This window comes from Canis aureus, chromosome 9 (genome assembly GCF_053574225.1).
Source record: "Canis aureus isolate CA01 chromosome 9, VMU_Caureus_v.1.0, whole genome shotgun sequence".
In the NCBI taxonomy this organism is placed as follows: Eukaryota; Metazoa; Chordata; class Mammalia; order Carnivora; family Canidae; genus Canis; species Canis aureus.
The window spans coordinates 72,508,696-72,531,700 of NC_135619.1; the positions used below are offsets into that span (position 1 = coordinate 72,508,696).

Sequence of the window (23,005 nt, forward strand, 5' to 3'; positions counted from 1 at the left end):
CCAGAAAGTGAGGAGGGGGAGACCGTCAGTCGGGACCAACTGGTGCTTTTACTTCTGTAGTGGCGCTTTTGATTGCGGCCAGGGAGAGGGGAGAGGGGGCGCCGGGCCCTGCCCTGGGCTGGAGTCCGCAGGGGGGGCAGGCTCCGGCTTGGGGTGGCTGCTGGCTGCGCCCCTCCTCACTCGGGGCTCTGCTGCAATGCAGTAAGCGGCGGCCGAGGGTCCCAGAACCGTCCCGTGGCTGGCTTTCCAAAATGGGAAACGAAGGAAGGGGGAGGGAGCTTTTCCAGGGTGACGAGGTGCCCGGGAAGCCACGCACAGGGACCCTGGCGGCCGGAGAAGGGCCAGGATCACCGGGGACAGGTGGAGGGCACGGCGGTAGCCCGCAGGGTCCGGGGAAATGGATCGGACCTGGGGTTGAGAGTTAGTCACTTTGCGGTGGGTGATGTGGCTGATGGGGGGAGGGGGGCTGAGGTCGGGAGAGCAGCTTGGCACACAGTTTCAGGGCAAAAGCACTGATTCTTTTCCTTCCCAAAAGGCAATTAAAAAAAAAGGAGAAAAAAAAAAAAAGACATTTCAAAGCTAGACAGCTCAATCCTTACCAGCCAAGCTGGTCTCAGGAGGGACTCATCAGGTGGGCAGCTCTGCCTTGGAGCAGAGAGGTGCTGGCTGGTCCTTTTAGAGCAAGTGAAAAGGTTGCCAAGGGCCAGGATGGCTTAGGGAGTGGGGACAGACCAGGAGGGCCAGGGCCGGGTGTGTGTGTGTGTGTGTGTGTGTGTGTGTGTGCATGGGGGTTCTGAGGGGGGCAGGAGGGCCATGGAGGGGGCTGGAGGGCCTGGGGGAAACATGGAGCATCTGAAGGAGGCAGGAGGTCCATAGAGGGGGCTGGAGGGCCTGAGGGGCCCAAGGGGGTGTCTGAGGGAGGCAGGAGGGCCATGGAGGGGGCTGGAGGGCCTGGGGGGGGGGACCAAGGGGGCATCTGAGGAAGGCGGGAGGGCCTAGGGGTGGCTGGTGGGCACCTAATTCCTTAACATCTTGCACCTTTGCACTTTGTCCTTAATCCTCTCAACTTAGAATGGCTTGCTCCCACCAGCCCTGGCTCCTTTCTTGTACCCTCTCCACTTGGAGGCATTCATTCCGATGAATCAGCTCCCTGATACCCACCTCCCCCCACCCCCCCAACATTTAGTTTGGACGCTAGGCTTCTTTGCTTTTTTCAGTGGGCTCTCCTACCCCCTCACCTCCTGCACTTCATTTTTACCTGTTGATCTTTAAAACCTTCAATTATGTAAAATTTGAAATAACACAAAAGTAGAGAAAGTAATACATATTCCCATCACAATTTACACAGTTTTCATGTTGCTGCCACCCAGGTGCCGACAGCTCTCAGCCCCCCATATCCTGTCAGAGCTGTGTACTGTCCTCCTTCCACTTCCACCCAGGACTATTTTGAAGCAAATTCCAGACACCATATTGTTTCCTCTGAGCATATTTCAGTGCCTTTCTCTAAAAAAGAAGGACTCTTTTCTGTTTTAAAAACATAACCACAATGCCACTTTCACAGTTAAAAAATTAACAGCGTTTCTTTAATGTCATCCAGCATCTATTCAGCATTCAAATATCCCCAATTGACTCATAAATTTCTTTTACAGTTGGCTTGTTCAAGTCAGTGTCCAAATTCTTACCTGCAGTTTCAAGGGGGCACTGGGATGTCAGCAGGTAAGTGGAGCTACAAATTCCTGGGTCTGACTGTATACCCTCACCTTAAGTGAGTAACCCACCCTCAGTAAAGGTGGGTTTTCTTACTAAAAATGAGGAAACTCCTGAGTCTCTCCGAGGATCATTTAGAGGATTAGAGACAGTGCATGTGAAGCCCCCAGCCCTATTTCTAATACATGACAGACACTCAACAAACAGTAGGTGCTAGAATAGTTTTTTTTTTTTTCTGGAAACATTTAAAGGGGAGCTGGGCTAGGGTAGGCAACACAGAACTGGCTATCATCCACAAAACAAAAGGTTCTGGTGGTCCAGGCCCCCTGAGTGATTAAGACCGTACGTGTAGCACATCTCAACAAGGGCAGTCTGCAGTCTGAGGGCTGGGACCTCCGGGCTGGCTCAGAACTGTCACCCAACAGCAGACAGCAACCAACCTGGGGCCTACCAGGGACCCCGCTGGTTGCCGATCCACTAGATGGCACTCTCTGCTGTGAGTCCAGGAGGGACCACTACCCCAAACTGCTCTGGCCACTGCCCAACCCCTGGTGCTGCAGGGGGATGCACACCACTGAAACACTGCAGGTAATTTCTAGAAAATCATTTCTCAATATGACACGTGAGACGTACTGGTTTTCTCCCTGTATATACCCCAGCCCGATTGCAGAAGCAGAGGGAATGAACATTTAATGATCATTTGCTCAGGCCAGGCCTTGGTATGTCCACTCTCTCTTTAAATCCTCACCCCAGCTATGACTGATTTCCCTTTATTTTACAGATGAGAGGACTCTGAGAAGCTAATGACTTGTCCAAGGTCAGCTAGGAAGCAAGACCCAGGATTCCCAATCCAGGTTTGTCTGATTCCTGTGTATAATATGGAGAGGTGGAAGGATGGATGTCCGGTCTGATGGATGGATGCTTGCCTCAATGAGGCATCAGCAGATGGAGAGATGGTGTGGTGGCTGATGCATGCTGGTGAGATGGGGGAATGAATTCAAGTGCAGAGGGTGGCTAGATGGATGAGTGAGAGAGAAGAGCCGGTTTCTCACCAACATCAAAGGCTTCCTTGGTCTCTGAAGAGATGTTTCCTCTGAATGGAGCTTGGTGGCGAAGCTCCTGCCTTTTGTTCTGCCTCTGTGCGTCCTGACTGGCTCAGGTGGCTCTGGGACAACAGGTGGGCTGCCAGGTCCCAGGGACCAAGCCCCAGCTGTGCTGCTGGAGCGTCTCAGCAGCAACTCTCGCTCCCAGCAGTTTTCACACTGCACTGAGAAACAGTAGGCAGCCTCCCTCCTCTGGCTCTCCTGGATGACTAAGCCCTGAGCCCAACCGCATGCTCAGTCCTTTTGTAGCCACTTGGCATAATTTTATCTCCTTTGAATCATCACAGTGACCCCCCCATGTTAGCAACTACCATCCTCAATTAAGATACAAGAAAATTAAGGCTTAGGAATGCCAAGGGATTGGCCCCAAATCATATAGGGAACAATACAGAACCAGGATTTGAACTCTAGTCTGCTTTTTTCTTCCAAACACATACCCTCTTCCCATTTCTTTTTTCTCTAAGACCGTGTCTGAAAAAAAATTCACTCCTTGGGGTTAACCCATGTTAGTATTGCCCTCCTGATCTGTCAGGGGGCTAGACCTCAGCCCCCAGACTCTAAATTTATTTCTCAAGTAACACCTTCCCTAGTTTGTCCTATTTGTGACTATCATACATATAAGGGTCAAGTATACCATTGACATCTTGCAGTATAATTAATCAAGTTAAATTTTTGGTATTTCCTATGATGACTGAATACTAAGGCAAGTAGATATAAAAAATTACTCTAGGGCCTGAAGGAGTACAAGGCATCGAGAGAGAGAGTCAGACAGAGGGCAGAAGGGCAAATCAGCAAGCCTTTCTGAAGGCCTGACTCAAAATCAGCAGATAGGTTTTGATGCCTTGCATATGGGCTAAATCGTGTTAGACACATCCCAGATGCTCATGTTTAATTCTCGAGTCTGCCATTTATTAGTTTTGTGAGTATTTAATCTCTGTGCCTCAGTTTCCTCAGTTGCAATATGGGGATACCAACAGTACCTTATTAATGGGTACTTGAAGATTAAAAGAATTAAACATTTAGAGCTTAAAACAATGTTTCCCATATGGTTAACATCAATAAATACTCTATTATAGTTAAAATTAAAATTGTCATAACTATTTTTATTGAGATGGTATTAATATCTCTGACTGCTTAAAAATCATTATCCGTGTTTTATAGATAGCTGAACAGGTGCTCAGAGAGGTGTATGAGTTTGCTTTTGGAGAGGGAGTCCATGAAATAGAAACACATATATAAATTTAAGACTACAAGATTTTAGCTCTAGTTAGGGAAATGAGAATTATACATACCAAATGGACGCGATCCATCTAATGAAATATTAAGCCTTAGAATAGGTGAAACTCCCCCCAAAGGAATTTCCTTGGGAGTATTGAGAATTATAGAGAAGTTTAATGGAAGCTGAAAAGAAGTTGAATAGGTAAAGGGCAAGATGAACAATTAAGTTGTCTTGATTCAACTTCATGGCTTTTAGAAGCAGTGGGCAAGTTCCCCAAGTATTCTCATATATGTTCTTACCAAATTTCTTTTTTTTTTTTCCAAATGTCTTTCTATATCTGTTTTTTGGGGGTGGGGGAGAAAATAGTCACTTTAGAGATATTTCTTTGTTTGCTCTTTTGAGGGTGGCTAGTTGGAACAAAGAATTGTTCCACTGAGTCTTTTCTCACTTAGGGCATGAGGACTGGGTGACCTCCTTTCATTTCTGTGCATAATATTTGCAACTTAAGCCTAGGCAATGTGTAGCTGCATATGGGGGTAGTACTAGGGGAGGAGTGTGTTTGGATGCCTTACCAGCCAAATGACAGGATATGGGGTCAGCCTCTGTGCTGACTTGCTGGACGTTGGGAGCATGCTATGAATTCAGCGTTACCTGACACTGAATCTGTGCAAGTCCTGCAGGAACTGTCACCACTGCATCTTCTTTAAGAAAGGCAGTGTATTTATTCATCTATGGCTGTTAGCATATCCTGGAGATGCCCTGTGCTTCTGGGACTGCCTGTGTAGGAGGTCAGACAAGCCCTCGTACTCAGCCATACACGTGTTCACACACCTTATAGGCTGACAGTGGGGTATCAGAGAGCAAGAACTGCCACAAAAATGAGGGAATGGGGATAACTGGGTAAGACAAACTCTGGAACTCAGCACCTTCCTTACTGTGTGACCACTTGTAAGTCACTTATCCTTTCTGAGGTTCAGTTTCCTCCTTTGTAAAATGGGACTAATCATGTCTGCTCAAATATCCCCTTCTTGGTGATGCTCTCTCATTGCTGTTTGCTATCGCTCCTTCTCCTGCTTCATTTTTCTTTATAGTCCTTACACCATTATTTTCTTCATAGTCCATACACCACTATTTATTTTTAGTAGTCTGTTCTGTCTCCACCCAAGGGATGTTAGCTCTCAGATTTTATTTGTTTTGTTCATTGCTGTATCCCAGCACCTAGACCAGTACCTGGCCCAAAATGTGTGCTCAGAACTTTTGGGGGGAGGGGGAGAAGAAACAAGATGCTGTTGAATTGTACCCACCCCAGCAGACTGTCAATGCATGCCAAGCAGGCAGCATGGTGCCTGGTGCCGAGTATGCATTCAATCAATATTGGCTAATTATGATTATTATGTCTAATTCGCAGGGCTGCTGTGAGGATCAAACAAGATAATGTATGCTAAGGCATGCTGTGAACACTACGTGCTGGGTACAGGAGGTACAACATTAATGATCCTCTGATGCTTGAAGGGAACTTGCATTTAAACTTTATGCTTATCACTTCCACACCACCTGGGAGGGAGGACAGACTGGTGGATTGTTGCCACCTGAGGCTCAGAGAGGGGGTAGGGCCTCACCCAAGGCCATTTAGTGTGTTGAAGGCAAAGGCAGGAGCCTAGGTTCCCAGCCTGATGGTGTTCCCATGACTCCCTTAAGAAGGTCCCTGAGTAGATACAGTTGTGTATCTCTTACATTATGCACACATAAACACAATGTATGTCTGCTTTAAAACTTAATTTATTTGTAATTTTTCATGTCTCAAGAGTTGCACTGTGGTCAGTGTGCCAGGCACCTATCAGGCCAGTCTGGGAGGCTAGGGAGGCAACTGGCTATATTGTCAGTAAGGGTCAGAGTAGAGGCATTTGTAGTTTCTGGGAAACGATTTGATCATCAAAAATCTCCTGGCATAGACTCCCCCGAGGGCAGCCCCATTTCATGAAATGAATTTTAGTTTTCTAAAGCGCATCCCTTAGTTGGATTTCTATTTTCCAGGGCACTTGTTTAAGCTTTGATGCCGTGTCCAAAAAAGAACAGATCCCAACAATTTCCTGCCCGAGGCCCATCCTTCCCGAAACCCTCGGCTTGGCCTGAGCGTCGAGATAATTCATTTCTCTAATCAGACTGGGGGCTGTGTGGCCAGTGGGGGGTGGGTGGGGGTCGGGGTCGCGGTGGGGGGTGGCGGGGTTCAGGGTGGGAGCTGCTTGAGGAACTGTCGGTAGTTCACTGCGCCCTCACGCTGGACCCACGAGGGTGCTGCTGTCCTCAGTCTACAAATCGCACAAGTCGGGGCACAAGACAGAGAGGCCAGGTCACGTCTCTGCAGTTACACAGCTCATGAGTGCCTGCTGGGGTGGAACCTGGTCTGTCTGTCTGTCTAGCACCACAGCTCCGGCGCTGCTACAGAGGGAAGAAAGATTTGGGTGAGGGGCTCAGAGACAGGGTGGGGGTGGGGGAGCTTACCTGATTGCCTTTGGTGGGAAAATAATGAATAATTCTGCTTAGGGCATAGTGCTACAACTATCTTACAGAGGGGGAACCAGGCACAGAGAGGTTAGTTCACTTTTCTGTTGTTGTCCAGCTCGTCAGGGCTTGAGGCTGGATTCAGAGGCAGGCAGTGTGGTGTGAACAGTTGTGCGCTGGCCATTGCTGACAGTGCCTTCTGACTGTGAGCACAGAGTCATGCGAAGGAAAGATGGCACACGGAGTTCAAAGATCTTGGTTTGAGTCCTTCTACTATCCCCTGGTGGGTGTTCTCTTCACTCAGCCATGGATTCATTCTCTCCTTTGACAGAGCCCTACAGAGGTCCTGCAAGCCAGGGGCCCATGGAAAGTATTTGTAAAGAATACATATATGTGATCAAACTTTATATATATATATATTATATATATATAATAGGGGCAGGGGAGGGTACTGTGGAGATTGGGGAGTGACCATTTAAATCAGAGGGCAGCAAAGGGCTGAGAGCGGGGGAAATGGAGGTAGGTGGGTGTCACGCATGGTTATTGTATAGTTTCTAAGAATCAGTAAAATAAGAGAGGGGCAACCCTGGGGCAATGGCCAGAAGCAACCCTGAACCAAGGATCGTGGTTAATTCTCCACAACCGAGGGCTATAAAGAGATGAGAGTGGTTTGTGGTTATTAATTTTATTATTAAAAATAATAAAGGATAAAGAAATAATGTAATAAAGGCCTTGAGTACAGCAATTGTGAGAATGCGTTCTGGACAAAAGATTATGATTAATTCAGGTCTGCTAACCTGACATTAACAAACAAAAAAAGGTCTAGGCTATTTTCTTCCTTTTAATGGGGCTTTGTGTTCCATAGAATGGGCACACCGGGGTTTTTCGCAGGAGATGAAAGATCTTTGTGGGGAAAGGAGCTGTAGAGGAGTGTAGGTGGGGCTTAATGGGTTTTACTGAATAGTTAAAAATGAATAAATGCATAAATAAAATTAAAGAGGTCTAAGCATGGACCGGTGATGAGGATGTGTTTTTAAACAAGGGTTATGAGTAATGTGTTGTATCCAACTGTAGTTATTAAAAAACAAAATAAAACAGAAACAAAGCCCAAAGAATTCAAGGGTGTTAGGATGGTGGGTGAAAGCATATCAACAGTTATATAAAACAGTCATTGGTCTTGGGCTGAATGGTGGATTCGAGTGTATTTGCTGTGTAGTTAAATATGAATTAGATGAGTAAATAAAATAAACGAAAGAATGAAAGAGGGCTGATCATGAACCACCAGAGACAATATTTTATGAATTATGGATTAATATTAATGCACTTATGTACAATTGTGGACCGTTTAAGACCATAAAAGAAAATAAAGCTCTTACCTCTGTGGAAAAGAAGCATTGGTATATAAATACTAATATAAGTGCTGATTGATATTTTTGTTCTGTGTTAGTGCTGACCTGATGTGTTTATTACCTTTAAAAAATTAAGTAAAAACAGTAAAAGGGAGATGTTAGGAAACAATGATGCAATTATACCTGGAATCAAAGATTGTTATTACCTCAACTCTGCATATCTGAGTCCATTAGGAAGAAGATCTGGGCTGGTTCCTTTGTGGGTAAGAAGCATAGAGACAGATGCTTGTAATGGCTGTTACTCTTACTCTTGTTTTTGATTAGGTCACCCACGTTTATTATAAGATTATTAAGTGAAAAAATATGTACAATGAGAGCTATGCTTAGGCCAATGGTGAAATCGTGTCATGAATGAAATTGTGATTAGTCTTGTGCTGTTCATCCAACGGCTGTTAAAAAATACCTGGGTTGTTTCATCCTTTTTAATACCTGCCTTGTGTTCCACAGAATGGAGGCCCCAGAGTGGGTCTAATGACACTCTGTTGATGAAGATCTTGGCTGTGACCTCAGTGGGAAATGAGCCATGGACCAACCAACGTGAGTGATGGTTGGTGTTACTGTTCTAAGGTTGGGTGGTTGGCTGATGGGTGTGTGTGTATGCATTATTAAACATGAACAGGCACAAATAAGATCAAAGATGGTCAAGCAAAGACCAATGAGGAGACTGTGCCATGAACCAAGGTGATGACTCTCATTTGGCATAACTGTCACCAAGTGAAAAAATAATATAGGGATCCCTGGGTGGCTCAGTGGTTTAGCGTCTGCCTTTGGCCCAGGGCGCGATCCTGGAGTCCCAGGATCGAGTCCCATGTCGGGCTCCTGGCATGGAGCCTGCTTCTCCCTCCTCCTGTGTCTCTGCCTCTCTCTCTCTCTCTCTCTCTCTATGTCTATCATAAATAAATAAATTAATTAAAAAAATATAACTAGATTGCTCTCCGTGTAGGAGATGAGAAAATAAAAAGAAACAATTATATTCATGTATGTTAATTGTATACATGTATATATATATGTGTATAACATGCATATCTCTACATAAATATAATTGTTACTTTTTCTTATTCTTAGGTTGAGTGGTGAGGTCATGTGTGTTTATTGATTTATGAAAAATAAATGAATGTGTACATAAATAAAAAAAGGTTAAGCATGGACTAATGAAGACAAGATTTGTGATTTATGATTACCCAATCCTGCAAATTTGAAGGACATTAAAACAGAAAATATATGCAATTTTATTTATTTTAATAGCATTTATATTAATTTATACACTATGGCTTATATAGACACTTCTGCATTGATAAATTTGGATGTTAACTTGGCAAAAGTGATGCTCACAGAGACATGGATATTGGTAGTTTTCTATTTATTGGGTAAGATTCACAGGTAATTTTTTATGATGTTTTGAAAAAGATAAATAAAATGAAAAAGGGCCAGGTGTAGACCAATGAGGGTAATGTTTCATAAGCGAAGGCTCGCTATTTTAATTCTACACAAGTGAAAACCATTGAAAACGATCCAGGGTGTTCAGTTTTTAAATAGTTGCTTTTTGTTGCACAAAATGGACACACCATACTGCATTTAATCATGCAATATTTGTGAGGATGTTGAATCTTATTTGGATGGATAAGGTACGTAAAGAAAATGTAAGTGATTATTGATGTTCTTAAATCATTGGCAGGGAAGTTATTCAAGAGTGTTCATAACTAAATAAATGAATGAATGAACAAATTGAGGAATAAAATAAGAGATAGCAATCATGGGCCTATGATGATAATATCTCATGATCCCAGGACTAAGATTATTCTAATTGTGTACATCTAAGATCCTTTTAAAAAAACATTTGGTTAAGGAGTAGTCAGTATTCTTGTTTTGCATGATGGTGTGTTGGATGTTGATTTTAATGCTAAAAACAAATAAATAATTACATACATACATAAAATACACGAAAGGCCAAAACACAGACTGGGGATAAGAAGGACCCAGGGATTGCAGTTAATTCATTTCTGTGCTTTTGACCTCTATCAAAATAATCTAGTCTGTTTCATTCCTTTTACCAACTACTTTTTGTTTCACTGTATATGTATATATAAACATACACACCCATAGTTTATTTAAACAATTCTCCATGGATAAAGATCTAAGATGCTAACTCTGAGCAAGGAGCACCAAGGTCGATAAAAGATAATGTCAGTGTTCTACCTGTGGAGTAAGAGATTGAATTTATGGGTTTTCATTAAAACTTCTTTAGAAATGACCAAATCAAACGAATCAGCATAGACCAATGATCAAGAACTATGATTAATGCGGTTTAATTTCATGAGAAAAAGTTCTAGACTATTCCTTAAAGATAAAGAGTATTTATTAGCATTGCCCAATAGAATTTTCTGCAGTGACAGATGTGTTTTATATAATTTGTCCTGTCCAATATGGTAGCCACTAGCTACATTTGACTTTGAGCCTGTGAAATGTAGTTAGTGTGTATGAGGAACTGAATCTTAAATTTTTATTAATTTAAATAGTCATAGGTGACTCATGGCTACTCTATTAGTTGTGTTGAGGAGTTGGGTAATGGGAATTTCTTGAATATTAAAAAGAATAAACACATAAATTAATAATACATAAATTAATAAAAGAGGATTAGTTATGGGGCCAGAGATGAGAATGCCTCATGAAACAAAAATTTTAATTAATCCAGTTCTGTGCAACTGAGATTCACAGGCATAAAAGTCTTAAGTCATGGAAAAAAGACATAGGCTTATTCATTTATTTTTATAAACTGTTTATATTACCTGGTGTGTGTGTTCCACAGTTTATGTGAACATTTCTCTAACATTGATCTTTGCATCTTGGTAGGAAAGGATTAAAAATCTATTGTCCAAGTGATAGATGGCTGAATAGTGGTTTTGTCAATATTCATTACATTATTATATTATTTAATTTAAAAATGAATAAAAATAATAGTCCATGCATGGTACAAAGATGATAATGTGGCATGGACCAAAGTTTTTGTGATTCATACAAGTCACCACAACTGTGGTCCATTAATAAAAGGTCTCTTCTCCATTTGTCACTGAGGAGCGTAGAGACAGATGTAACTAATTGTCAATATGTATAAAGAGGAGTAAGTATGGACTGATGATGAAAGTGTATCATGAACCAAATATTTATATAAGGTGATACAAGTTCATCATATAAAAGTCTTTATTTATGGATAAGGATTTCAAAGATTATTTATCTATTCTAATTATAATTTATATCCACACATGACATTCATGTATACATATGTGATCACATATGATAAAATATAACAAATAGTGTTAATTATATGTAATGAATACATAAAATTATATATATAATGTATATATAGATACAAATTAGTTTTCTTGGTGCATTTGATGGTGACTTCATGGTGATTTCATTGACTATATTATAGAAAATCAGTAAATGAAAAAATTCCTAAAAATAAAAGGAAAGAAATATATGAGTTAGTCATTGCTGTGACAGTGCTACATAACAAGTAATCCACAATTTCAGTGGCTTATAGAAGAATAATGATAACAATATTTATTTCTCATATATGAGTCTGTGGGTCTCTTACGGCAGTTACACTCCAGGCTGTGGGTTGGGTTCACATCTGCCTCATTTGCCTTGTTATTCAAGGTCCCTAGATATAGGAGCTGTAGTGTCTGGGACATCCTCTTCTTATAGTGAAAGCTTGAAGCTCCAGGGGCCAAGAAAAACCACCCAAGCACACTGAAAGCCTCCTCTGGGAGAGGCTTTAAGCCACATCCACTTATGTTGCACTGGGCAATGCAAGTCATATGACCAAGTGCAGCATCAATGGTGTAGGGAAGGTATTCCTCCCATGGAGTTTAAGGAAGGGAAAAGGAACATTTGCTGAAAAATGACATAACCTACCACATTTCTCCCAACTGGTGAGAGTATGTGGACTTCATGTCATACATAAAGTACAGTTATTCTTTCTTTGGAACAAAAGTCCATAAAGCCAGTGCTTTAGTTCAAAGTCTAGGCCATTATGATTCACTTCTGGTTTGAATGAGACTCTTCCTTATGCAGAAATTTCTAGAGATGGATTATCTGTTCTCACATGGTGAACATACTGTGTTGGAACCACTTCCACACTTCCCCGAAGCCAAGGATTATAGTTACTCTGGTATTTCACAACTAACATTCATTTAAAAGAATTTTAAATCTTAATAGCTTTCATTTTTCTTATACCTGATTTCTATTCTACAGAAAGAATGCACTAGAGCTGAATAGCCATCTGTAACAGATAAGCAACTTGCCTCTATGCGTAAGGAGCATGGAGGCTAATGTAAGTGACAAAGTTCTTGTTCTTGGTTGGGGTGGTTTGCTCATGTATGTTAACTGTATTACTTAAAAGAAACAAATAGCTTCATATATTGGTAATATCACAGGAGGCCGTGCGTAAACCAATGATGAGTGTGGTATGAACCAAAGCTTACAATGAACCCAATTCAATACAACTTAGTTCTACTAAAAATATACCAAACTTTTACTTGTGTTATTGGCATTTTATTGTTCCATTATTAAATACATCACTGCTGATTTAAACATTTTCTCATTGGTACAAAAGCTCTATGCTGTTAACTAGTCAAGAGGGTGGCCCATGGAGAGATGGACAGACACTATCAGTATTCTATTCTGGATGATGGGGAATTCATAATAGTTCATTGTTTTATATTTGAAAAACAAACAAATTAAAAAAAAGAGGGCTATGAACAGGCTGGTAATGAGTGTGGGATTGATATGTATCAAGAGTTTGATAGACTTATCTGTTTTTGATCATTATAGAGAGATAGATAGTGTATTATTTCTGTGGGAAATTAGCCTGTGCACATATGCTGCCCAATAGAGTGACCACTAGCCACAGGTGGTGACTGAGCACTAGAATGCGGCTAGTGTGAATTAAGATGTGATCTATTTTGAGAATACACACCAAATTTAGAAGACCCACTCCAAAAAATAGAATATTTCATTGAAATATATTTATATAGATGACATGTTGAAATGATAGTATTTTAGGTTAAATCAATTTGGATTATATAAAATATACAATTACAATTGGTTTTACCTGTTTCTTTTTAATTTTCTAAAATGCAGATTCTAGAAAACTGAAAAGTTTATGGATGGCTTGCACTATGTCTACTGGCCAGCACTACTATGCACCAGTGGTGAAAATATTCAGGGATCTTTTCCATTATGTTTTTATGACCCATGGATATTGATTGTTTTATTATTATTACTATTTTTTCTTAATTTTTATTTATTTATGATAGTCACAGAAAGAGAGAGAGGCAGAGACACAGGCAGAGGGAGGAGCAGGCTCCATGCACCGGGAGCCCGATGTGGGATTCGATCCCGGGTCTCCAGGATCGCGCCCTGGGCCAAAGGCAGGAGCCAAACCGCTGCGCCACCCAGGGATCCCTATTAGTATTATTATTATTTTTAAATATTTTATTTATTCATGAGAGACACAGAGACAGAGATAGGCAAAGACACAGGCAGAGGGAGAAGCAGGCTCCATGCAGGGAGCCTGATACGCTCCATGCAGGGAGCCTGATACAGGACTCGATCCTGGGTCTCCAGGATCACGCCCTGGGCTGAAGGCGGCACTAAACTGCTGAGCCCCCCGGGCTGCCCTGATTGTTTTATTATTAGTCAATTAATGGATCGATGAAAAATGAGTAGCAAAAGAGAAAAATAGGAAAAAGCACACATTAAATATTAATGTGCATATTGAAGTGAGAAATATTTTAAATATTTTTTTGTGAAGCACCAAAATCCATAAAAATGATGTAAAGTGGTTAATCCCTATGGTTAATGAGCATATGAACAGATATGTGTGGTAATCAGTGGTGTTGTATTGGGTTGTTGATGTGTTGCTAGTTTTGTTTTTGTTTTGAAAGAAAATGACCTATGTGAACAAGTAGCTGATTAACTAACTAACTAGAAGAGAATCAAGCAGGGTAAGCATAGAGTGAGAGATAACATTCTGAGCAAAGGTGTTGGTTAATCCAGATGGGCACCACTGAAATCTACTGCAAAAAATATCAGGTCTCACTTTTATGGGAAATGAGCTTGACATCCGGGGTTAGAAAGATTGCAGTCTTACTCATAGACTTTTGAGGCTCACAGGTATTGATTAGGTTATTATTGCATAAGCAAATCAATGAGCAAATCATTGACCGAATGTATAAATGAATGAAAAGAGGCCAAGTATGGACTAATGATGAGTGTATCTCATGGACCAAGGATTATTATTGATATGTTTTTGAAACACTGAAGTTCATTAAAAAAATAAAGCACTGATATCCATTTCTAAAAAGGGGAAGATGAGGATCCCTGGGTGGCGCAGCGGTTTGGCGCCTGCCTTTGGCCCAGGGCACGATCCTGGAGACCCGGGATCGAATCCCACATCGGGCTCCCGGTGCATGGAGCCTGCTTCTCCCTCTGCCTGTGTCTCTGCCTCTCTCTCTCTCTCTCTCTGTGACTATCATAAAATAAAAATTAAAAAAAAAATAAAAAGGGGAAGATGAGAAATAAAGTAGAAATAAATAAGAAAATTGAAGAATACCAATGTTGAGATTATATAAGAATTATAATTAACCTAGTTTATTTATTGAGTGCATTAAAAAATAGCAAAGATCTAGTTGGTTACCTCTGGAGGTAATGAACAAGTTGACAGGTACTAGTTTTATTGAGAGTTTTTGGTCAGTTTCTTCAGATTCCAAGCTAGGGATTCTAAGGGAATGGATGAATACATTTAAATCACAATCAAATAATGAAAAGAAAGCAAATCATAGACCAGTGATGGGCATAACTCATAAAGCAAGAGTTAGGATAAATTCAGTGTTTGTTGTTAATACCCATGTAAAAAAACAAAGTCTAGGCTCCAACCTAGTTGTTTCAGGTTCATAGATAGAGTCATGTTGTATTATTTCACTTTAGGCTGCTGGTAGACTCTTGTTAATTTTCTTCTATAAGATAGTTAAATCACTAGTTAATCCACGACTATCAAATTAAATAATAAATAAAAAAAGAGATAAATACATAAAGAGACTCAGGAATGAGCACTGGTAAATGTGCCATGAAACAAAATTTTAGCTTAATCTTTGAACAAACAAGGTCCTTTTTAATAAGTGAAAGAGAAAAAAAAAGTGAAAGAGGATGCTTCATTCATTTTACCTTTTTTAATATTTCATTTTATATTCCATCATTCTTGATTTACACATTCCACCACTGAAAAAGATTTGAGTGTCTAACATGGTGATAAAGACCACAAGTAAAGATTGTTGGTGAACCGTTGGTTCCTGGATTTTCTTCATTATATGTTTAAAATTTGACCAAATTAAAGAAAGAATGCTACACATGGTTATGATAAGTATGAGTTTGCATGAAGAATGATGGATCTGTATACACAACTGTGAGTCACTGTAGTGTATTAGTTCTGGGAGAAATTAAACAAAAGACAGAAGTTAGTGATATTCTTATATCTTATTCTTGCTTTATTGTGATTCATGAATATGATCGAATAATTTTTAGTCAATGAATGAATGAATGAACAAATGTGTAAATGAATAAATTAAAAAGTCCCAAGCCTGGACCAATGATGAGTACCCTGGGGTGTCTGAACCAAGGATTTTGATTAAACCTTATAACTCTGAGGTCTATCATAAAAAACAAACCTAATTTCTTGCCTTGGTGGAACATGAATTGTGGCAGAAGTTAGGAATACAAATGCCTTGCTTGTGGCTTTGGTACATTTTAGGTACTTTTATGCACATGTAGTAGTGAATCAGTATGAGTAAAGTAAGAAATATATCCACAAATACAATGAGGGCTAGGTATTTGCCAATTATGAGTGTGTTTAATGAGAAATACATTATTATTAAAATACTTCTGAGGAGCTGAGTTCCAGCAAGTGAAGAGTGCAAGGCTTTTACTGTATTTTATCAGAAACATGTAGGCAGATGTCTGTGACCATGGGTATTACTTCTGGATTCGTGGTTGTTAATTTTATTAAGAAAAGGGAGAAAAAGAAAACATAATAAATATTGATTACAGAACTACTTAATTAAAGAAGACCAAGCATGGCCCAATGTTAATGTATTACATGAGAGGACTTGTGATTAGGTTAGTTATTCTAAATCAGTATCATTTTTAAAAAACACATCTAACTGTTTTTCTCTGGGTATTTGAGTTTATGGGAAGATATTAGTATTATTTAGTTATGTCTAGGTATGTAGTTTCAACAAATATTGATATTATTATGAAAGAAGGAAGAGATTATTTAAAAGAGGGCAAACATATTATGAGGATAAATATGTCATTAGAAGAAGTTCATTATTAATCTTTCGCTGTCATTCAGATGTCCATATAAGTAAAAGGGGTTGCTCTGCCCACTTTGGGTAAAGGGTGTAGAGGCAATTACTTGTAATAGTATTTTGCTTTTTTTTTTTTTTGAAAAGAAGAGAAAATTCAAATAAATTATTTCATAGGCAAATAAACCCCAAACAAATAAATAAATTTATAAAATACAGTCAAGCATGGATCATTGATGAGACTATGTCAAGAATTGAAGAGGTAAATTTTCCAAATTCTAATCAAGGAAGACCATACAAAAGACAATCCAGGCTTGGACCTGTGTGGCTAAGGTTTAATAGACAGAATTTGGAATAGGCATTGTTCTTAATTCTTCTACTAGGATATAGATTTAGCAGTTATCCTTATAGTACATATATTAATAATTAAAGAATTCAGTAAGGCAAAAGGTTGCCATTTGTGGGCTAAGAATGGGAATGTAATTAAAAACGAGATTTATGATAAATCTAGTACAGTAGGACTAAAGTGCCTTTAAAAAATTTTGAATCTATACTGCTTCTTCAGTTTTCTAAAATCTGCTTCTTACTCCACAGTTTCAATGTACCTAGTCTGATTTCTTCATTATCTCAAGAGGAAGATATTGACTGTCCCTTCTATGGATAAGGACCAAAGTGACTCATGTAAGTGACAGAGTTTGTGTTCTTGATTTGAAAGTAATTCATGTGGTCCATGGGATTGTTTTCAAAGGAAGAATGGCCACTGTAAACATAAGTGAAACCAAACACGCTGTGCACAAACCACAGCTGGGAGTGTGTAATGAACCGCGGATTAAGATTAGTTCATTTTAGTCTAATTGAGATCCATTGGGAACAAAATTTGAGGGTTTTCATCCATTTTCAGAGATGCTTAATATTCCATTTTATTTCTGCACCACATTCTAAGAACATTCTCTATTGATAGCTATCTAGATAGTTAAATCTTTGAGGAAGGAGCACCTGGGAAGATAGAAAGTATTGCCAGCATTCTAGTTGTGGAGAAAGTCGAAGGCAGGGTCAGTGTACTATTTTTAAAATATGAAGAAATTAAATGAAAGATGAGCAAGAGTGCAGTGAAACACATGGGATGGGTATGAAGCAAGTTTATTGATTAATCCATACGTGCAACACTGAGGTCCAATTAAAAAGAGATCTCATTTACTAGCTCTGTGGGAAATAAGCCTATAAACAGCTCCCTGCAATATTCAAAGATCTTGTTCCTAGATTTTTGTGATTCATAGGAAGTACTTTTTTTATATCAGTGAAGTCATGAATGAAGTAATCAATAAGTAATGCATAAACAATCAATACACAATGTATACATAAATAAACGAAGTAAAAGAATGTTGAGCTTGGATCAATGATGAGTAGTTCTGGGGTATATGAATCAAGAATTTTGATTAAACCCTTAACTCTGAGGTCCATATAATAACACTGTATGTTAACTATACAGGAACTGAAATTGAAAAAACAATAAAAGAGACCTAGTCGTTTTCTTTAAGGGAATAGAGTTCAAGCCCATTGGTGATCTGGTTTTGGGTCTTAGTGATTTTGTGTATGGATTGTATTGTGTAAGTGAATCAGTGAATGCATGAATAAATGAATGAAGACAAAGAAGATCACATGTAATCACTTACGAGAACTTGTCATGAAACAAGTATTATTAGTAACATATTTGTTTAACATTGAATTTCAATATAATATATACTGAATATATATTACCTATATATAGGTAAAAGCTGTTGTCCCCTTTAGAGCACATAGGAAGTCCAGACACATAGGAGCACACACAGATGTATCAACATGTGCATGTCCACAGTCTCATTGCTGGGAATTTGCTGGTTGTTAGTTTTGTTAGGAAGAAGGAAAAAAATGTTTATATAAACCAATGATTACATAACTCTAATTGAAAAGAAGCAAGAACAAGTCAGTGTTGAGGAGGTGCTATGTGACACCAGTCATGATTAATCTAATTGTGTTCCCTGAATTTTATTTGAGAGCACAAACTGAAAAGAGACAGTTATTTCTGTGGGCAGTGAGTGTGTGGGCAGTTGATAGTATGTCTAGGTGTTCAAGTATAGGGTCTATAGAATCTCAAGTAATTATATATTATTATAAGTTATTGAGTGAGTGAATATGATCAGTTTATTTTATTTTATTTTTTTAGAGGAGGAGAGGGTGGAGGGAGAGGGAGAGAGAGCATCTTAAGCAGGCTCCACACCCAGTGTGGAACCCGATGCAGGGCTCCATCTCATGACCCTGAGATCATGACCTGAGCTGAAATAAAGAGTTGGACACCTAACCAACTGGTCCACCCGGGTGCCCCAATATGATCATTTCAAACGATTACTTAAAAGAGGTAAAATTATGGACAATATGGAGCATTAACAAGTAATCTTAATCTACCCTACTGATGGCCATATAAAAAAGATGAGGTCTAGTTTCTTCCTACTTGGGTTAAGGACATAGAAACAGTTTTATGTAATGATGGTATTTCAGTTCTGGGTTTCAGTTGGAAAGTTTACTATTATATACTGTATATACATAATTTTACCATATTATCTATTTACATTATATGTGTATAATGCTGTGAAACATGAATTTTCATATATTATGTATGCTTTTAGAGAAATAAATAGATGATCACATTATTCCATTGGTAATTAGATAAATAAGTGATAAAACTAAGACTATTGAGAATGTGCCATGATGCCAGGTTCTGAATCCATACAATTCTTCACGAGTCAGGAAAATAATTACTAGGCTATCAAGAGTAGGGAATATAATGGTTACAAGCCTTTTTCTTGAGTCAAGTCTCAGATTCCATGATGTTTACTACATTGCCAAAAATTAAAAATAAAATGAACTGATAAAAAGAAGTACGGTTTTTGCGCCAACACTGGGAATGTGATACAATCCAGCTTTATCATTAATCAGGCAATGTAAAACTCACGTCCACTTAGACACATTTAATAGAGACTGTTTAGAATTGGCTTTTTCACTTAAAGCAAGAGCACACCAAAGCCAGCTTAGTAATTCTCTAATGGTAAAGATCTTACTTGTTGCCTCTGTGGGCAAAGAGCACAGAGACCAATATAAATAGCTATCAAAGTTCCTGTTCTCTGAGGAGATTGTTCATGAATTTCCAAGAAATTTTTTTTTAAAAACTGGCTTGATAGATAGATATACATATATATAAAATCAAAGAACATCAAGCATTGACCAAGAGTATAAATATGTTATGAATCAAGGTTCATAGATTAGTCATTTTCTTTATTTCTTTTTTTTAGATTAGTCATTTTCAAGGCCACCTAATAATATGTCATTTTAGTTTGGCACCAAAGTATATTTAGAAGTATATATCCCTTCGTTGATAAAGATCAAGGTCATTTACTTGCTGAGGGAGGAGAACATAGGACGATGGGCGAAAATTACATTCTTTTAGGGAAGAGGAGGGTTGACAGTTGTTCATTTTACCATCTTTGCAATGTGGACTTGTAAGGAGACAAACAAAAACCTGTATCAATGTGATGTTGATATGAAGCTCACTGTCAATCCCTATGTGCAACCAGAGGTGCACTAGATAAAGACATCAAATGTATTAGCTTTGTGGGACAAGTGAGGATAGGCTAATGTTAGTAAGAATCATACATCCCATTCTTGGCATTTGTGATTCGTGGCTATTGATTGTATTGTTAAAATTTGTGCATGTAAAAATGACGCAGAAAGATATGAATGAAGACCAAAAAGAGCCATGTTTAGGGGTGCCTAGGTGGCTCAGTCAGTTAAACATTAGCTTTTGGCTCAGGTCATGATCTCAGGGTCCTGGGATGGAGGACCCCCCCCACTCCGGCTCAGTGGGGAGTCTGCTTCTCCCTCTCCCTCTGCCCCTCCCTCTGCTCGTGCTCTCTCCTTGTCTCATAAATAAATAAAATCTTTTAAAAAATTGCCAAGTTTGGATCAGGATGAGTACCCTGGGGTGTCTGAATTAAAGATTTTGATGAAGCTCTGTAGGTCTGAGGTCATCCCAAGAAGAGGAAGAGTTCCTCTGTGGTGAATGTACTTGTGAAGGAAGAAGGGAATATTCAGGATCCTTTTCCTAGGCTTTGTATTCCTTGGGTGTAGGATGTTTTTATTCACAAATGAAATAAGGCCTGATTAAAGAAAGAAATGAAGGGGTAAATGATGACAAGGAAAGCCACACCTCGTTCAATTATGAGAGTATGTTTTGAGACCTTTCTGAAGTAGTGAGGTCTAGAAAAATAAGTAGGTCAAGGTTTTACTCTGTTCAGCAGGGAGCAGATAGAAAGGTATGCCCAAGATTGAATGTTGTGATTATGAATTGATGGTGGGTTGCTGATGGTTTATTCTATTAAGAAAAGGGAAAAATGTTTGCATAAGTAAATAATAAGGCTCTAATTGAAAAAAGAGGTTACAGACCAGTGATGAGAATAGATCCTGTAACAAGATGGTTTACTGTGAGCATATGATCACATGTTAATATTATTCAAAGTTTTGTCCGGTGAGTTATAATTATAATAATGACACATTATATGTTATTGTAAGCGTATGAATGGATTCATATTTTATTTAAAAGGTGAAAATCATACACCAGCGAGGTCCCTTATTATGGAATAAGGATGATGATTATCCTGTTTTGCACTACTCTATGCATATTTAAAAAAAGCTAGGCTTTTCCTGCTTTGTATAATGTACACAGATACATGTAGTAGTTATTTCCTTTCTGAGGTGCTGCCTATTTTACCATTTCACTTTTTCTTTTTTTTTCTTGTTTTTTAAGTCAAAGTATAGTTAACACATAGTGTTACATTAGTTTCAGATGTACATCATAGTGATTTGACAACTCTGTATGTTATGCTGTGCTCACCATAAGTGAAACAGTGAAGCTACCACCTTTGCCTTTTCTTTTCTCTTTTTTTTCTATTCTTTTCTTTTTTCTTTCTTTCTTTCTTTCTTTCTTTCTTTCTTTCTTTCTTTCTCTTTCTTTTTCTTCTTTCTTTCTTTCTTTCTTTTTCTTTCTTTTTCTTCTTTCTTTCTTTCTTCTTTCGATTTATTCATTTATTTTAGAGAGAGAGCTCATGAGAGTGAGTGTGGGGAGGGGAAGAGGGAGAGGGAGAGAGAAATCCTCAAGCAAACTCCCTGCCGAGCGAGGAGCCTGACTTGGGGCTCCATCTCAGAACCCTGTGATCATGACTTGAACCGAAATCAAGAGTCAGATGTTTGACTGAATGAGCCACCCAGGTGCTCCTGCTTTTTCTTTATATAATGAACAACAGTTAAAATTATTCCATGGGTAATTGAATGAATGAATGAATGAATACATTATGTAGAGTCAACCATGGACCATTGTTAAAATATGCTGTGAAACAAGGATTTAAATTTATCCAGTCAGGGATCCCTGGGTGGCGCAGCGGTTTAGCGCCTGCCTTTGGCCCAGGGCGTGATCCTGGAGACCCGGGATCGAATCCCACGTCGGGCTCCCGGTACATGGAGCCTGCATCTCCCTCTGCCTTGTGTCTCTGCCTCTCTCTCTCTCTCTGTGTGACTATCATAAAAAAAAAAAAAAATTAAAAAAAAATTTATCCAGTCAGTACAAGGGAGATCCTTTGAAAAGGACAATGTAGATTTTACCTATGTGAAGTACGTGGGCATGTTTATAATTATCGTAGTTATCCCTTGTGGGTTGAGTGGTAGATTTGACGGTGTTCATTATATTATTTAAAATTAAATGATTAAGTAAATAAACAGTAGTGATATTCTTGAGCCAATGAAAAGAAAGAAGTTTTATGTTTAATCTAGAACTCTACAATTAATATCTTTTAAGCATACCTAAATTTATGTTTTTTGTCATTATTTTTTTCCCATTATTTTTAAAGCCTGATTTTTCTCTCAGAATTAAGACAGAATAGTTGCTTTAATGAAATCTAATGATGAAGATTTTGGATCTGTGGTTAAGGAGCATAAATACTGAGGTAATAGTCAAAGTTTATGTGCTTGGTTAAGGTAACTTCCTCAAGGGTGTTCACTGAAGTATTTCAATTAATAAAGAGCTACATGAAAGTATAGCATTAAAGAATGCTGTACATTACCTATGACAGGGATAGATTAGGAACCATAGATAATGATGATTGATTCAATTGTGCACAACTGATGACTCCTAACAAAAGGCAGGTGTTTCATACATGTTTATACATGGTATTTACATGACGGTGGATTTTAACATTCATCTCTTCAAAATATTCAGGAAGCACATGTGTGCTACTCTGAAGGCCATTGCAAAAAGAGATCTAATGCATTAGTTCTGTGGGAAATGAGCATATGCATAGATCTTAGTAATTTTCAAGATAATATTTTTGAGCTTTTGTGATTTATATGTATTGACTATATTATTTTTGGAGCAGTGAATGAATCAATAAACAAAAGGATAAAGGACTGAAGAAAGAGTGTAAAGCTGGAGACAATGATGAGTCCTCAAGTGGAGGCTGAGTTTGAATCTAAAATCCTGTGGGGGGGCAGCCCGGGTAGCTCAGCAGTTTAGCGCCACCTTCGGCCCAGGGCATGATCCTGGAGACCCAAGGATTGAGTCCTGCGTCAGGCTCCCCACGTGGAGCCTGCTTCTCCCTCTGCCTGTGTCTCTGCCTCTCT

The 23,005-nt window shown here is 39.1% G+C and overlaps 1 long non-coding RNA gene and 2 other non-coding genes across 21 annotated transcripts in view; all 3 read left to right on the forward strand.

Annotated features, from left to right (window-relative positions):
• The window catches only part of LOC144321158 (uncharacterized), a 107,062-nt gene that overhangs the window by 10,072 nt on the left and 73,985 nt on the right, over positions 1-23,005 (forward strand). For all 19 annotated transcript variants that reach the window (XR_013386901.1, XR_013386916.1, XR_013386917.1 and 16 more), the window contains 6 exons: positions 1,650-1,716; positions 2,489-2,561; positions 5,438-5,509; positions 8,388-8,477; positions 12,195-12,273; positions 16,898-16,984. This is a non-coding gene — a long non-coding RNA (uncharacterized LOC144321158). The remainder of the gene's footprint in view (positions 1-1,649; positions 1,717-2,488; positions 2,562-5,437; positions 5,510-8,387; positions 8,478-12,194; positions 12,274-16,897; positions 16,985-23,005) is intronic.
• On the forward strand, positions 15,582-15,653 carry LOC144321447 (small nucleolar RNA SNORD113/SNORD114 family). The gene has a single exon (XR_013387106.1). It is a non-coding gene; the product is annotated as a small nucleolar RNA SNORD113/SNORD114 family (small nucleolar RNA).
• LOC144321442 (small nucleolar RNA SNORD113/SNORD114 family) lies at positions 17,693-17,764 on the forward strand. The gene has a single exon (XR_013387102.1). It is a non-coding gene; the product is annotated as a small nucleolar RNA SNORD113/SNORD114 family (small nucleolar RNA).